At 43.7% G+C, this 17,439-nt stretch overlaps 2 long non-coding RNA genes across 4 annotated transcripts; both read left to right on the plus strand.

The window, feature by feature from the left end:
• Positions 1-703: 703 nt before the first annotated feature.
• LOC144136320 (uncharacterized) lies at positions 704-15,237 on the plus strand. 3 transcript variants are annotated; one of them, XR_013315593.1, is made up of 4 exons: positions 704-1,006; positions 7,126-7,223; positions 8,843-8,988; positions 10,102-10,747. It is a non-coding gene; the product is annotated as an uncharacterized LOC144136320 (long non-coding RNA). The 3 variants fall into 3 exon arrangements; XR_013315591.1 differs by lacking the exons at positions 8,843-8,988; positions 10,102-10,747 and adding an exon at positions 14,225-15,237; XR_013315594.1 differs by lacking the exon at positions 8,843-8,988.
• A 112-nt stretch (positions 15,238-15,349) lies between these two features.
• Positions 15,350-16,654, plus strand: LOC144136334 (uncharacterized). The gene is made up of 2 exons (XR_013315595.1): positions 15,350-15,419; positions 16,460-16,654. It is a non-coding gene; the product is annotated as an uncharacterized LOC144136334 (long non-coding RNA).
• The last annotated feature ends 785 nt before the right edge of the window (positions 16,655-17,439 follow it).

Consider the following 17,439-nt stretch of genomic DNA (forward strand, 5'->3'; position numbering starts at 1 on the left):
CGAAACCGAGACTGAAAATGTTTTAGCTTCGTGTGACGGCTAGTCCTGTTTGTCGTAAGCCACACAAAACTTGCTTAAAGCACTGAGTGAAAAGCGCAACGCTTGCCGCTAGCTTCGAGCTTTGAAACCTAAACCGATGGTGATTTGTCACGTAGCTACTACTTTGTGTAATACCGTGGCGATAAAAATTACCAGAACACTTCAGACATCTAGGTTACAGCAATACCATAAAGCTCATACAGTTAGACTAAGCCACCCTATTCACACTCCATGGGCTGTCACAGGTGCAAGAGCGACTTGGTGGGATAGTTGGTTCTGCAGTTGGTTCTGCTTGTGTTGGACCAACGCTCTGTGGCACAGCATGGCACGGCGCCGATAACTATTTCCCCTTCAAAGTGGTATTTGTAACTTTTCAAATATTATAAGTATTTCATGGTTGTAGAGCTCCGCGTTGTCTGCTACTACATGCGGTCAACCAGCAGTCAGCTGGATGGCCGGATGAGCTGCACGAGGAGGCTGCGACATGGGTCGAAGACGGAAGTTCTGCCACAGGAAATAAACAGCGGAAACTGATCGAATAAGAGGTATTTATTATTCATGTTTTTAACGAAGAGGTCATCATCATCATCGTATGCAGCGCCCTGTGCGGTCCGCGTCGCCAAGCCAATCCAAGTCTGTGGTCGTTTGCGCCCAACGTTTTGCGTTGTCAGTCAGCACTGTGTCGGTTTCTGTTATTGTTGTTACAATACATTGTGGGTTTTGCAGCCACATGTGACACTTCCACTATGAGTTCGTCAGCTCCGCGGAGATATGCGTACGTGAAATACTTCGACCGACGGCGCAAAAGCTATCGTACACATCTCTATGTCGTCCTTGTTTCCTTCGGGCTACACCTCTCATGATATCTCACCGACTGCCGTTAGCGACCTGGCGAAAAAAAAGGACTACTGGCGTGGCGGAAAAAATGAGAAGGCATTCTATTCCGCCCAAGTAATGGAGCTTGGAGGTGACTTTTACAGTTACTTCGCTTATAATAATAATTGGTTTTGGGGGAAAGGAAATGGCGCAGTATCTGTCTCGTATATCGTTGGACACCTGAACCATGCCGTAAGGGAAGGGATAAGGGGGGAGTGAAAGAAGAAAGGAAAAAAAGGTGCCGTAGTGGAGGGCTCCGGAATAATTTCGACCACGTGTGCTGACATCGCACAGCACACGGGCGCCTTAGCGTTTTTCCTCTATAAAAACGCAGCCGCCGCGGTCGGGTTCGAACCCGGGTATGTCCTGTTAAGGTTCAGATTTTTTTGTTAAGGGCCTGAACAACTTCGCTACGTGGTCAGATTTCAGAAGTGTGCCGAACGTGTGTGTACATTACTCACCGATTGAAATGGGACATTCGGAGCGCGTGGCTGGATGGATGGATGCATACGGCTGAACCCTTTAAATCGGCCGGTGGCTCAAGCCTCCTAGCAATGACTAATGAAATTTTACGGTTCTCTTCATTTTAGCCACCAATCAGATAACCTTCGCTTGGTTACTTCTACCCGCTTAAAATCTACTTTCCCTTCACTGTCCTTAAACCCCAATGCCTTGGATAAATCAGCCCCGCTGCTTTCCACTGTAGGGTGAAGCCCTTTAAAGAAAAGTATCGTGTTCAACCGTTTCCTCCTCCTCACCGCACGCAACGCACAACGTGTCTATCTCAAGGTACCTGACTCGATATGTCTTAGTCCGCAAAACTCCTGTCCTGTCCTCAAACAACAAAGAGCTTCCCCTACAATTATCATAGATATTTTCTTTGGCAATTTCCTGCTTAAAAATCCTGTATGTTCCCAGTGCTGATTTGGTCAGCATCCCTGTTTTCCACAAAGCTGTCTCTGTTTCTTTAACCTTTTTCTTAACTGATAACTGCTGATTTGCCCCCTACTGCTGTCCAGATATTTGCTTGTCAATTTTCTAGTCCGCTTTCTCCATTTCGTATCAACATTCCTTATATACAGGTATCTGAAAACTTTCCTAGCCCACTGCTTTTCCCCCATTTTTCTCAATCGCTCCTCAAATGCTATCTTACTGCTAGCTTCTCTGCTCTCGAACGACGCCCATCCCATATCACCTTGTGCCCCCTGATTTGGTGTATTGCCATGTGCTCCCAAAGCTAGCCTCCCTACGCCACGTTTAATTTCTAACCTTGCTTGAACGTCTAGTCGCATGCACTGGGCTGCATTACCGAAAGTCAGTCTAGGAACCATCACCCCTTTCCAGATCCCTCTTACCACTTCATACATATTGTAATTCCACAGTGCCCTATTTTTCATGACAGCTGCATTCCTGCTACCTTTCGCATATAAAAGGAACCAGCGAAAATAGACGCAAGACAAGAACGAAGGAGGCACACACCACAACGCTGGACTTACAACTTATTTATTGCGATGAAGAATTGCTCATTTTAAAAGAATTTTCTGCCTGCGCACCCACCCTACAGACAATACACTTCGCGCACCACATGATGACATGCCTACTATAACGATAAAAACTTGTACTCCTTTTCAGTGATAATCACAGACGGCTCACTGACGCATTTCTGCTTATTCTTTCTGATCATGAATGCCTCCAATAGCTCACGCTCACGTTTAGATTTCCCCCGCCCGATAATGCTGGCAATGTGAAAACTAGGAGAACATTTGCAGTCCTTTACATGTAAGGCTAGATTGCTGCCTGTGCCTGTGCCCAAAGTTGTGCGATGTTGCCTCAGGCGCTCATTCAAGCATGCTCCAGTTTGGCCTATGTAATTTTCCCGCATGACAATGGGATTGAATACACCATGCCCACTGCGCATGTGGTGAATATAGTCTGGTGTTTCGTGTTGCAAACACCAGTTCTGCGCATGTCTGCAAAGGTTTGGGCGCACAAACCGGACAGTTTGCAAGGAGCAGAAAATGCCATAGTGACACCAAACTTCTGAGCCGCTTTTTTCAGACCATGTGAAGTCTTGTGGAAGTAAGGCATGACTTCCAACTTTCTTGTTGGCACTTCTACTGGCCTGGCATCCTTTGAAGATAACTTCAGTTTTTTCCCCAAGGATTCCGCCGCCGCCAGCAAAACCGAGGGAGGAAACCCAGAACATTGTAGCCGTTCAACCTGCTCCGCCAGACTTTGCTGCATCACATGAGGGCAACTCTTCTTTAAGGCATTCAAAAAACATAAGTTTGCAATGCTGCGCTTCACTAACTTAGAATGGGCCGAATCATACGGCAACAGTGCCTTCTTAGACCTGGGCGCATATTTCCAGCACACGTGTTGATTGGGTAAAAAAGTCAATTCTAAATCCAGGAACCTAATGGTCTTGTCAGAAGGAATCTCATGCGTAAAAACCAAGTTCTTAGAACAAGTGCTAAAAATATTTAAAATCTGGTCTGCCACAAGGGTAAACTGGTCAGTTTCGGTTAAGTTCAAAATTACTAAAAAATCGTCAACATATCTAAAAACCCTTACAGCACGTGTGTCGTTTAGAGATCTTTGTAGCATCGAGTCAAATTTTGCTAAAAAAATGTTGTACAGCACCAGCGCAACACAGGAGCCGATACAGATTCCATGTTTTTGCACAACATACTCATCTTCATGCTGTGCTATCGTAGAATTCAGGTACACTTTTAAAAGTTCGAGGAAGGATTCTAAAGTGATGCCACACTTATTCTCGAAGGAAATTGTCCCAGATCTTTCAATGAATTCGCGCACAGCAATAAAAAGTTCGTCATGGGGCACAGAATAAAACAAGTCCACAATGTCCACCGAGAAGGCTGCATTAGCGTCGGGGAAACCGCGATTGAGGCACTCCACCATGCTCATTGAACCCTGCACAACAAAAGGATCTGCAGGCACCAGGCCCTCGAAGGAACACTGTAGGTAGTTTGAAAGCACTTTTTGCCATGAGCCTTCTTCCGTGACGATCGCCCTGAAAGGGTTATGCACTAATGTCACAGAGGATGTATAACAGATTAGGGGTAATGAGCATAGATGAAGATGGTTCCAGAAGTCTAGGTAGTGACCACAAGCGTATCAAGTTGAGCTTCAGAAGAAAAAGCATTGTAGGACTGAATCAAGATAAACAATCAGGGGGAAATTTTTACTCAGAAAAGCAATTGGAAGTAGCAGCCAAACAAATCGAGAAAGTAATTTTTGAGGATAGTGAAACAGAATGGACTTATACCAAATTAACTCGATTACTGGAGCTAGAGCTAGCTAAGGTGCGAGTAAAGCTAAAAGGGAAAAGATGCAAACCCAAGAGTTGGTGGGATGAGGAGGTCAAGAGGGCAATAGAAAAGCGCAAGGAAGCATCCAGGGAACACAGATATTCCAAGAAGAGGGGGGAACCAAAACCCGAAGTAGACAGAAAATGGGATACCTTCATAAAGTGTAGAAGGGACGCATCCTATTTGATTAATGAGAAAATTAGAAGAAAGGGTGCCCAATGGATGTCAAAAGTAAATAAAAAGGATAGAAAAGCAGCCCAAAAATTCTGGAAACATCTAAATGCAATGAGTAATAAAACTAGGCTAGAACAAAGGTTTATTGTTACAGATGAGGGTATTCGACTAGAAGGGGATGAAGCAATAAAACACATAGGAACAAGGATGACGGAAAAATTTTCAGCAAAGCACGTGGTACATAATTTATCGAAGGAGGATAGACCGGTTACAGCAATAGCTTCACTTGAGCAAGGAGAGTGGGAAAGGGCAGAGAAGAAGGTTCCTAGTGGCACATCAACAGGACCAGATGGTATCCCGATTATGTTGATAAAGAAGTTAGGACCAAAATCCAAGCAAACATTAATACAGGTAGTGAACAAAATGATAGTGGATGAGAAAGTCCCCGATGAATGGCGATTAAGTAGAATGAACATGATATATAAGGGAAAGGGGGACAAAGCAGACGTAAGTAACTATCGCCCCATAACAGTGACGTCTGTGGTTTACAGGGTGGTGATGCAAATTATAAAGGATAGACTGCAGGCTTGGGTGGAGAACGAGGGGGTGCTAGGGGAACTACAGAATGGGTTCCGGAAACAAAGGAGGTTGGAGGACAATCTATTTTCATTGACACAGTGTATAGAAATTGCGGAAAAGGAACATAGGCCCTTATTGCTAGCATTTCTGGATATTAGGGGAGCCTATGACAACGTTACTCAGGAGCATTTGTGGGACATATTGGGCACATTGGATGTGGAAAATGGAGTATTTAATCTTTTAAAAGATATATATAGAGGTAACAGAGTGCTCATAAAATGGGAAAAAAATGTATCAGGGCCTGTAGAGATACAGCGGGGGCTTAGACAAGGATGTCCTCTGTCCCCTTTGTTGTTCATGTTGTACCTGCAAGGTTTGGAGGCCAAGCTAGAGGGGAGCGGACTAGGTTTCAACCTATCTTTTTTCAAGCAAGGGGAATTGATTAAACAGACATTACCGGGACTAATATATGTGGACGATATAGTGATAATGGCTGACAACAAGGAAGACCTGCAGAAGTTGTTAGACATATGCAGTACAGAGGGAGATAGATTAGACTTCAAGTATAGTAAGGAAAAATCTGCAGTCATGACATTTAATGAAGAGGGCGGCGAGCATAGAATACAGGAGTTCGTGCTAAAGGTAGTGAATGAGTACAAGTATCTTGGGGTGTGGATAAATAACAGTGTTGAGTATCTGACAGAGCATGAAAAATATGTAATGAATAAAGCTAGTAGGAATGCAGCTGTCATGAAAAATAGGGCACTGTGGAATTACAATAGGTATGAGGTGGTAAGAGGGATCTGGAAAGGGGTGATGGTCCCTAGCCTGACCTTCGGGAATGCGGTCCTGTGTATGAGGCCAAATGTTCAAGCAAGGCTGGAAATTAGGCAACGGGGAGTAGGGAGGTTAGCTTTGGGAGCACATGGCAATACACCAAATCAGGGGGTACAGGGTGATATGGGATGGGCGTCTTTCGAGAGCAGAGAGGCTAGCAGTAAGATAGCATTTGAGGAACGATTGAGAAGGATGGAGGAAAAGCGGTGGGCTAGGAAAGTTTTCAGATACCTGTATATAAAGAATGTTGACACGAAATGGAGAAAGCGAACTAGAAAATTGACAAGCAAATATCTGGACAGCAGTAAGGGGGCAAATCAGCAACTATCGGTTAAGAAAAAGGTTAAAGGAACAGAGAGAGCTTTGTGGAAAACAGGGATGCTGACGAAATCGGCACTAGAAACATACCGGACCTTTAAACAGGAAATTGTCAAAGAAAATATCTATGATAATTGTAGGGGAAGTTCTTTGTTGTTTGAGGCCAGGACTGGAGTTTTGCGGACTAAGAAGTATAGAGTCAGGTACCAGGAGATAGACACTTTGTGCATTGCGTGCGGAGAGGAGGAGGAAACGGCTGAACACTTGATACTTTTCTGTAAAGGGCTTCACCCTACAGTGGAAGGCAGCGGGGCTGACTTACCCAAGGCATTGGGGTTTAGGGATAGTGAAGGGAAAGTGGATTTTAAGAGGTTAGAAGTAACCAAGCGAAGTTTATCTGATTGGTGGCTAAAAGCAAGACAGGAGTAAAATTTCACAAGACATGGCTAGGTGGCTTGAGCCACCGCCCGATGTAAAGCGTTCAGCCGTATCCATCCATCCATCCAGCCACGCGCTCCGAATGTCCTATTTCAATCCGTGAGTACTGTATAGTTTAGCCTAACGCTTTTAACAAAGCTTGGTGGCGTTTTACATAAAGTTGATGCGTGTGCTTTTTTTACTGTTGCGAGCACTTGCAGAACACTTACAGTACCACTTCCTCTGTGCTTGCGATCCGAGCACACAGCAGCCCAACGCTTGCTTCCCAAAGAAGGGAAAAACTGCGTGGTCGCGTTGTAGCAGGTCTCGAGGAAATGTCACTCTGAGCGAAGAAATATTTCGTGATTTTTTTCTTGAATTCAAGTAATTGCATAAGGCAGGGAGAAACAGGCTGTTTTCAGATCTGCTAATTTTTCGCATCGTATGCTTTTTGGAAAGCAATGAACGCGACACACTAACAGATCCGTTTTCGTAGCTTGCCCTGTGTTTGCTGTCGCTTTCATTATTTTATCTCTCATTTTTTGTGTTCCAGTAACAAAAGCGGAGCTTATCCAGAGGATGTCGAAGAGAAAAATCACTGCGATGGACTTTGAAGAGTCTGAGCCAGGAACAACAGTTGCACAGATACATGTATGTACTGAGCGAAGTTTTACTGTGGATGCCTCTGCTAGTGCCACTCACACGCTTACCATTCGCAATATGTACATTACATAGCATCATGCTTCAGAGCCCGAGAGGTGTCTCTCCCTGTGTGTGTCTAAAATATTTATGGTTGCAGGAAGCAGCCAGGCTCCCTTCAGCAACAGAGAGCCTTGTAGCTGATCTTTGAATTGTAGTATAGACATATTGCTTAAATGCTACCATTGTGAAAGATTGTGTAGGACACTAGAGAACCGCATGAGAAATGGATGGAAGCGTCGTGCTGTTTTTTGCTCTCTCATGTATTGTGTGCTTGATGTCAGGTCAAAGTTTCATTTTTCGTGTTGCCTCCTCGCGTTGTTGTCTAAAATATTTATGGTTTTGGGGTGCAGCCAGGCTGCCTTCGGCTGTAGAGAGCCTTGTAGCGAGCCCACCGATACGGCGTTGCGGGACAGCGCACTTCTCTCATTGCAGCGTGTTGTTCGTTGCTTCGGCTTGCAACTCAGTGGCCTGTTTTCTCAGTGCCAGGATGCTGGTTAAATATATGTATTGCTGGAAATTTATAAGCCCTGCTATTGTTCGGTTATGTGGCTTACCAAAGCGAATCGGGCCACGTGAGACGCGGCTAGAGCCTCTGATAATTATTATTCATGAGGGGTCTTTAACGTGCGTGCACATTGCACAGCCCTTGGGCAAACTTGCATTTCATCATCCATTGAAATGCGGTACCCACGTGCCGATCCGCAACCTCAGTTTCGGTGAGTGCTGGCTTCTCTGTTTTATATTATCGGGGATCAGAGCTGATTCAGAAAAAGCGACCAGTGTGGCAGGCTATTACAACGCGTTACGAATATGGTCCTGTGAGTGGTCGCTTGAGCTTCCAAATGCATTGTCGCACTGCCTGCTGAATGCTGGAATGAACGGCGTCCATAAAGCAAAAATTTCGTGATGAGTTAAACGTATTCTGATTTCTTTCAGGCTCATTACAACTGTTGATGATGTTTATCAGTTCTTTAATAAAATTTGATGTGGAGCGATGCAGTCTGCGAGCACTTTCGCGCGAGACTTATTATGAGAGAGCTGTGGCCAAGAAGAATGACATTGATTTCATCGATCTGCACAGAGATTAGCAGCTGCTGCAAAGTATCTCATCCGCCTCACACAGCACGCATATAAAATGAAGTTGTCCGCTATCCGCGTCACTTGCATAGTGCGGTAAAGCTCTGAGGAGGCCTTGCCGCACTGGCTCAAGGCAGACCGCCCGACTGCAGTGTCGGGGCACACGAGATCGATCTCAGCAGCGGAGAACCCGTTTGAGTGGAAGTTTAACGCGAAGCAGCTGTTTAATGCGCAATGTCAGTGCAAGTTACTCCCCTCCCCATCGTCGTCATCGTTTGGGACCATATTGGCGTCCCAAGAAACCCGATTCGCTTTGGTAAGCTGCGTAACCGAACAATACCAGGGCTTATAAATTTCCAGCAATACATCCTGGAAATCCTGTCCTGTCCTGCTGCCATCACTTCACGCTGAAAGTTCCAGGATATGCTGTTCTGACGCTGCATCAGCGCACGGAACCTAACGACCGTTACCTGCTTTTCTTGGACACCCAGGAATCAGCGGCTGTTGGGCCTTGCGTCACAAACACTGTGCATCATAATCTTCATCAACTGGCTACGCCCCCTTTTAACAGCAGTTTGGCAGTGGCAGCGAGGAGCGACGGACGTGGGCTTTGACAAGTTCTTGTGCATTTTTCCAGGTTTGTGGCACTTTTCCACATTTTGCTTCACTGTGTATGCTCAAACCGCTGCTGCTGCCAAGCTCGCTAGTTTTTTGTTTGTTGCTCTTTTTTTTTCTCTTACGAAGTGTACGTTACTCATTGTCGTGAGTGATTCAGAACTGGAAATTTGTTTGGCCTGCAATCGTGAGATTGAAGTTGCTGACGACGTGCTTAAGTGTAAGCAATGTATGCACTCCTATCACGCCGAAAATTGCTCTGGTTTAGCTTCGAAGACCAGGAGTGGGAACTACCGCAAAAATTTTGTTTGTCCGACGTGCAAAACAGTTGCTTCCCGCAGTGGCGCGGCAAGGGCAATGGGCGCGTGCCAGGACTTTAATGTAGCCGCCACTTTCGCTGAACTGAGTCGTTAGCTCGACTCCCTTTTGCCACTTAAAGAACAGGTCGACAACATTGAACAGTCCATTCAAACCATGTCTGACCATTTTTACGACATTCTAAGCCGTCTTGACAACCAGGAGAAAGAAATCGGGCAGATCAAGAAAAGGCTTGTACATGTAGAGAACGTAAATTGTACCGAAGCTGTACCTCAGCTGCATGCTGATATATAAATGAACTTGAGTTTCGCAGCAGAAAAACAAATTTGGAGATACATGGCGTTCCGGTAACTGAGCAGGAAAATTTCCTACAAAAAGTAAATGATATAGCTAAACTCGTTGACTTGGCAAAGTGATGACTGTGATTGTGAGGTTTGTCATAGGCTCCCATCCAAACCAAGTAAAGTGCCCGCTATTCTAGTGAGGTTTGGAAGGCAAGCACTCAAAGACAAGTGGATGGCTAAGAGAGCCTTGCTCAGAGAGAAGGACAGCAATCTGTACATGTGCGATTACCTGACGCGCCGTACTAAGCTTCTGCTCTCAACAACCAAAGTATGGACTAACAGCAATAGGTACCGCTTTGTCTGGTGCTTCAATGGCAAATTGCTCATCCGCAGAAAGGAAGGTGACTCCGCACAGGTAGTCACTGACGCACGTGACTTAGCTAGGTTTGTCATTAACTGATAACCACCTGTTCACTGCAATAACGCGCCATTAGCTCTGTCATGGCTACAAGCGCACGTTATTTTTTACCCAGTGCTATACGGAACACGCTGCTCCCACAGTGGTCATCTTCTTCTGTGCTGAAATGTTTCCATCTCAATGTGCGATTGTTAAACAGCAAACTAGATGAGTTTCAAATTCTATTGCAAAGCTTCGGCTTCTCCTTTGATTTTGTTATGATTTCAGAATCGTGGTTTAATACAGATAACTTCCAGTTGCAGTCATTTTCAACGTTTTCCCTTAACTACGACCGTCGTCGTGGTGGAGGAGTCTGTAATCTTGTTAATAACCGAATTGAGTGTGAATTGGTGGAAGATCTGTCACATGTCTCCAGATGTGGAAGTTGTTTCTGTAATAACCAATAAGTACTTTGTTTTCTGTGTTTTATAGACCACTGAATGGTGACATCTGTGTTTTTTTTTAGTATATAGAGCCCTTTTTTACATTTATATGTGAACATATTTACGAGTGAGTCATTAGCGGTGACTGTAACATAGACATGTTATCAAAGGTTGCAAACAGTGTCAATTTCGACATAATTCTGCGCAGCTTCGGCATGGCAATTACTATCAAAGACCCGACTCGCATAACCTCGAGCTTAGAAACTCTACTTGATTTATTTATCACCAATATCTATGCTTCTTCATTACTCTCCGGAGTAACTTGCAGTGATCTAAGCGACCACATGGGAATCTATTATGTCACACTGTGAAACCCAAATTTACCACTTGGGAATCTATCTATTATGTCACACTGTGAAACCCAAATTTAAAAAGCAGATTGTATCTTTATTCCAGGATATAACAGCAGCCTCCCTTGATGCTTTCCATGCGGAGATGTGCGTTGTATATAACCAAAAGAACGCGAACGAATCATGTCAAACCTTTGTAGAAAAATTTAACGCCATATATCACAAGCATTTTCCTCTTAAAAGCAAACGAAAGAACAGGAAAGTGCAAAAGCCGTGGTTATCACCAGAGTTATTTGCGCGCATCAAAGAGAAGAATAAACTGCACAATTCTTTTGTTACATCCAAAAACATTTCCATTCTGAAAGAATTCAAGAAATACATAAATAAGCTAAACAATAATATACGTAATGCAAGGAGACGTTACTATCAGAATTACTTTCGTACGGTTGTTCGTCCTGATATACTTTGGAAAAAGCTGCGTTCTCTTGATGGCAAGTACATCAACACAGCAGTTGACAAGGTCACTATTGGCGGAAAGCACTATACAGGCAACAACTTAGCTGAAGCATTCAACACTCATTTCTTGCAGTACGTTGAACCTGTTTCTGAATGGCACCATCGACTTATCACAAGATGTCCTGCTACCCTTTTTCTTGCACCTGTTGATGAAAGAGAAATTATATATTTCACGAATTATCAAACTCCACCTCTTGTGATGTTAACAACGTACAGATTCGTCCTGTCAAAGATATCATTGAATCTGTCTCTGTCCCTCTAGCTTGTATATATAACTTATGCTTAGGAACAGCAACATTTCCCACAGATATGCAGGTAGCAAAGGTGTCTGTCCTTTACAAAAAGGGTAACAAGAATGATTTCGGTAATTACAGGTCAATCAGTATTCTTCCCGTTTTTTCTGAGTGCCTGGAAAAATTATTCTAATACGAATAGAAAAATTTCTGCAATCTCAGAACATAATTACTAGTTCACAGTACGGATTTAGACAGAATAAATCAACAGAACTCGCCCTTCTTCACCAGAAGGAATATATATTAGAACACTTTGAAAGCAGAATGTTAGTATTGGGTATTTTTATCGACTTTACTAAAGCTTTTGACAGAATTAGTCATAACTATCTTTTTGAAAAGCTAGAATTATATGGGATACAAGGACAAGCCTTACTTTTTATGAAATAATATTTATCATCTCGAAAACAATATGTTCAGATTAGTAACTTATCATCACAACGTTCAGTTCGTACCGGTGTCCCTCAAGGCAGTATCCTTGGTCCTGTGCTGTTTAATCTATATATTAATGATATTGTTACTATTGACACTTTCGCCCGCTTTATAATTTATGCAAATGTTACTACAATCCTCATACCTGGTGATACTTGCAATGATCTAAACATGCATGCTAATCGCATTCTGGACAAACTAGCAGAATGGTCAGACATGAATTCCCTCTCAATAAACATGACAAAATCTAAAACTGTAGTTTTCCGTCCGAAGAATAAGACTTGTAGTACAGAAATAGCTTTGTTTTACAAATCACAATTAATTGAAACTGTAAAATCATTTAAATCGATAGGTGTTTATCTTCAAGAAAACATGCAATGGGATGACCATGTTAATTACGTCATGCTGAAGGCATCTAAGGCTGTAGGCTTTCTATCGCGTCACTGAAACATTTTACCTGAAAAAGTCAAACATGCCTTATATAATTCTTTATTCTGCTCCCACCTAAATTGCAGTACATTAGTTTGGGCAACAACAATGCATTCTAATTTACAAAGGATATTGGTGCTTCAAAAAAAAAATCGTTCATATAGTGTATGTCTTACCCAGTAGACACACAACCCAGAATCTGATTACTACCCTCGACATCATTACAATACTAAACCTTTATGCTTATAGACTGTTGCGCCTATATAAAGTTGAGCAAGAACGACGTATCGACACCAATTCCTCTCTGGCCAGTTTGCATCAGTCTGATTCGCCCTATCCACACCGCCATAAACATCAGTGGGTTTTACCATTTACAAGAACCAACTATGGCCGTCAAATGGTTAATTATCAGTTACCGCTCGCACTAAACAAGCTAATTGAAGTTAACGTTAGCTTTCCCGATATTACTCTCTCCTCTCTCCGAAATATGCTAGTTCATCTCAGTTACCAGTAATATATCAACCGTTTTGTTCGATGGACCTTCTACTCTTATTTGATGTTTGATGCTTAGCCACCTATTTCATTTCGTTCCTTATAATTCCTTGTATTTCTGTCGCATTAAGAACCAGCGCTAAAAAACACACACAGAGGACGAGTGTGTCTCTTCTCGTCCTCTGTGTGTGTTTTTTAGCGCTGGTTCTTAATGCGATGGATCACAACCAACTCGCCCAATCCTCAGTTTTTCTACAGTTGTATTTCTGTTTGAATGCGCACACAATGGTGTTTATTTTCTTGACTGTATACTATTGTATATTGAAGCTGACTCTTATGCTAAAAAAATTGTTTCCCGTCCCTGTCACTGCCGCCTCAACAGGAGGTGAAAACTCTGTCAAGCGGAATGCCGCTTTTTTTTCTCCCCTCCTCCATCAAATTTTATTTGATCTGATGGAAATAAACTTATTATTATATTACTATTGTTATATATTTAACCGGCATCGCGGCACTGAGAAAACAGGCCACTGAGTTGCAAGCTGAAGCAAAGACAACACGCTGCAATGAGAGAAGTGCGCTTTCCCGAAACACTGTATCGGCACACAGTCTGGTGCGCTTCACTGCAATGCAAGCACAGTACCTGTGCGCTTCTGCACTGTAACAGAAAAACACGACGCACCGCCTCCGGGCTCCTGTGCACCTGTGCCGCTTAGTTTCGATGTGCGCCTGCGCCGGATGCACTCCGCAGAGCGTGGCCACGCTGAGCCGTGTTCGCACATATTCTGAACGACCCTATACACTGCTTCGTACCTGCCTTAAATACCTGCCTTAAATAGGCATATTCCTTTACCACTTCCCTTACCTCGCTACCAATTGTGAACTGCTGTTCCCTTGCTAGGCTGTTGAGAATAGGAGAATACCACAAGGTAATGCATGTATAATAATGCCTTATGCCTCATTAGGAAGCAGAAAACACACACCCAAAAGATAGTTGTCTGTACTCCTTCAAAAATAGTTTGTGCATTACAGAATGTGACAGCCACCAGTCACCAGTGTTACCAATCAAAGCCTTTAACATCATCTTTTGATCCATTGAATAAAACCAAGTTTTTCTGTGTTTAAGTTAATGGTGTTTCATTATTTCTTTGCTTCTTATTTTGAAAAATTATTTCTTGGGACTGACCAGGCTCAAGAAGTGTAATGTGATAGTAAACTTAAAATGTTTGAAAATCCCTTGAAGTTGCCCTTTAATTTACCTTGTACATTAGTCTTTTGTAGCGAATGCAAACAGTTTTCATACCTTGCAGTCTTCCACTAGCATGGATCCTGCTGCACCACAGAACCCGGGTACCTTGCTGATTTGAGCAGCCAGGTATGATGGTGTCGCATATTTAGAATGCAAGACAGACAATTGGGCTTTGATGCCCCATCGGCCAGTGCTGACGAAGGAGCAAAACACAGACGGAAGACGAGGCTGACAAAGTTCAGTTTGGTGCTCAGGAACGCTTGGCTACTGGGGTGCACCGTGCTAACAAAGATTGTGGCCGTCCACACTTCTTATTTGATTTGCGTCTTTACACTTGGCGGAGGGGCTGGGTGCGCCGTGCTAACAAGAAGTGTCGACGGCCACAATCTTTGCTAGCACAGCGCACCTTGGTAGCCAAGCGATCCTGAGCGCTAAACTGAACTTTGTCAGCCTCGTCTTCCGTCTGTGTTTTGCTCCTTCTTCAGCACTGGCTGCTGGGGCATCAAAGCCCAATTGTCTGTCTTACAAGAATCATTTTATAAGCTTGAAATGCTATTAGCTCTCATCCTTGAGAAATGCAGGCAAACAATCTACAAACTGGAAACATGGGGATGAGCATCACTGCACACCTCTTGGAAATGGAAAGTTTTTTTGTCAGAATGATATGAAGCAGAAAAAAATTGCCTGCAGAGCAGCCCCAGGCACAATTTCAACCTGTGGCAGCTCGGAGCAGCTTTGCTTAGCGATGGCTTTGTGGTCGAAATCCAGTTTTTTTTTGTGATCTAGTTGTTGACGTTTCATTATTTTGCAGAATTATTTCTTGCCACTGAGACAAGGTTCAAGAAGTGTAATGTGATAGTAAACTCAATATGTTTAAAAATCCTCTGGAGATGGCTATTAATGTACCATGTAGAGTCTTGGTCAAAAGTGTCAAGGCTACAGCATTCAGCTGCAGTGAAATGAATGTTCCTAGAATGATCCGTGTAGCAGGTCATTCAAAACAATAGTCAAGCAGGAAGCTTCTCTATCGCAAGAAGAAACCTTCTGCTAGCATTTCAAGGCCACTCGGTCTTTAATAGTGCTGTAATGGCTCTGTTATGCGGCCGAAGCGAAAAGCCTTTGGCCTTAAGACTTCACCAACACTGTACATTACTCTTGTTGCAAATGCGAACATTTTTCACTCTTTCCAGGCTTCCACTAGAATGGGTCCTGCTGCACCACGGCACCCAGGTGTTCTTGCTGAGGTCAATGGCCAGGTACGATGGCTTCTCATATTTAGAACTAGTTTGTAAGCTTGAAATGCTTTTAGCTCTCGTTCTTGGTAACTGCAGGCGAACAATCTAGAAACTGTGGAAACGTGTAGGGGGTCATGAGGATCAGTGCACACCTCTCGGACTTACATTCACAGCGCAAAGACGAACACGGACACGAGGGGAGACACCACAAAGTGCTGACTTCAACAGTGTTTATTGCTGCTGCGCAGCGAATACATATAGAGTACAGCGGGCATGTGCAGCAACGAAAAGGAAAGTCATGTAAGACCTGTAGCAGCGCCAAACCGCAAGGGAACACATCATCATAGGTACAAGAAAGAAAACATATAGCTAAAACCTAAAAGGCAGGACGCAAACAAGAAGAAAAAACATAATACTCTAGTTATAAATTCCTAAGACACGACGCTCCTTATCACTTAACAACATGGATCACTTGGCTACTCACTCCAAAGAAGAGCGTGATGTGTCATGTTTTATCATTAGTAGTGTGTGCAAGGAAAATTGCCATTTTCATAATGTTACATATTGCAGTCCTGAGGAATGGGGATTTTAGCAGTTTTAATGTGGCAAATAACTCTCTCCCGAACCTGTTATAGGGCTTTATACAAAGCATATGTGCAACTGTTTTATTGCAGGTACACCTCGGGAGCGGAAATTGTCTGTGCAGATAGGTGGCGCTGGCTCCTTTCCCCGAGGTACAGACTGCTTCTTTTGCAAGGACGCCACAAAAGTTTTGTGGGGCTCCCCACAAAAGTGACGCTCCTTCCTGGTGATGCTCCTTCCCTGAAGATCCTTCGGGGAAGGAGCATCACTGGCTCAGTATACCGGCAATTCCTTAGGGCTGGTGCCATGCAGAAGCCTCGGATGAGCTAAAAAAAACTAGCCGCTGTGGGCAGCAAACTTCTTTTGTTTAGGTAGATTTCCTGACGGACATTCGTTTATTTAAATGTGCATGTCCTAAATATCTTTATTTTTGCAGCACCTGCATGTCTTCAATTTTTTCATGATTAATACTTTTTCAGATGCATTTGATGCATACATCAAAGCTGCACGAGCTGCCGAGGAAGAGAAAATTTGGAGAGCAGTTGAATCGCTACCTGGCGGCCATGCTGAGGGACATCAAATAATCATTGCCTGCACCTGCCCCTGGCCCTGTAGTCAATGACTGTAGTCATATCAAAATGATAAAATAAAGGCAGCAAAAAAAATATATTTCATTGACTGCAGCCGGGTATTTACTGCTGGGATGCAGCATTGGCTGCGCTGAAGGGTTGCAAGTTCATTCAGGTAACTTACATATTCAGAGCTATTAACTGTACACCAGAGTACGAGTTGCAAGGCCATGATGAGGGCTCCATGACCCCAGGTATGAGGGCCCCATGACGAGGCCCTCATACCTGTCCGAAGGTTACGAAGCGCTCGTATATACGATGGATAGGGAATCCAATAATTGCGTATATATGAGACATATGACATATATACCAGATTTTTAAATAGCGCAGTATCTCTCACACATCTCAGCGAACACCTGATCTGGGCTGTATGGGAAGGGATAAAGGAGGGACTAAGACAAGAAAGGAAGACGTCTCGTAATGGAGTGCTCTGGAGTAAATTCCACCACCTGGGGATCTTTAACATGCATGCACTGACCTTGCACAGCACTTGGGCGTTAACTTTTGTTCAGGAAAGGGAAAAGAGGCAACGCTGCGTCCAACACACCTGGCGACCCCAGCAACGCCAGCTTCAAGGAAGTGCCAAGTGACAACGTTTTATTTCTTTATTGTTTATGTTAGCAATGCTAGTTGCTGGTGGAGGTCCGTTGCCGAAGCGTTGTTTTCTTTATTTTTTGATGCTGGGAATTATGATGATTATGGATTTTTATGGCGCAAGGGCAGCTATGGCCAAAGAGCGCGATGTCACAAGGTATTTTTTCTTTTTCTCAAGGTGGGGTCAGAGACCCATTTCCCAATCATTTCACCCTAAATAAGCCGAGCACCAGACT

This window comes from Amblyomma americanum, chromosome 1 (assembly GCF_052857255.1).
Source record: "Amblyomma americanum isolate KBUSLIRL-KWMA chromosome 1, ASM5285725v1, whole genome shotgun sequence".
In the NCBI taxonomy this organism is placed as follows: Eukaryota; Metazoa; Arthropoda; class Arachnida; order Ixodida; family Ixodidae; genus Amblyomma; species Amblyomma americanum.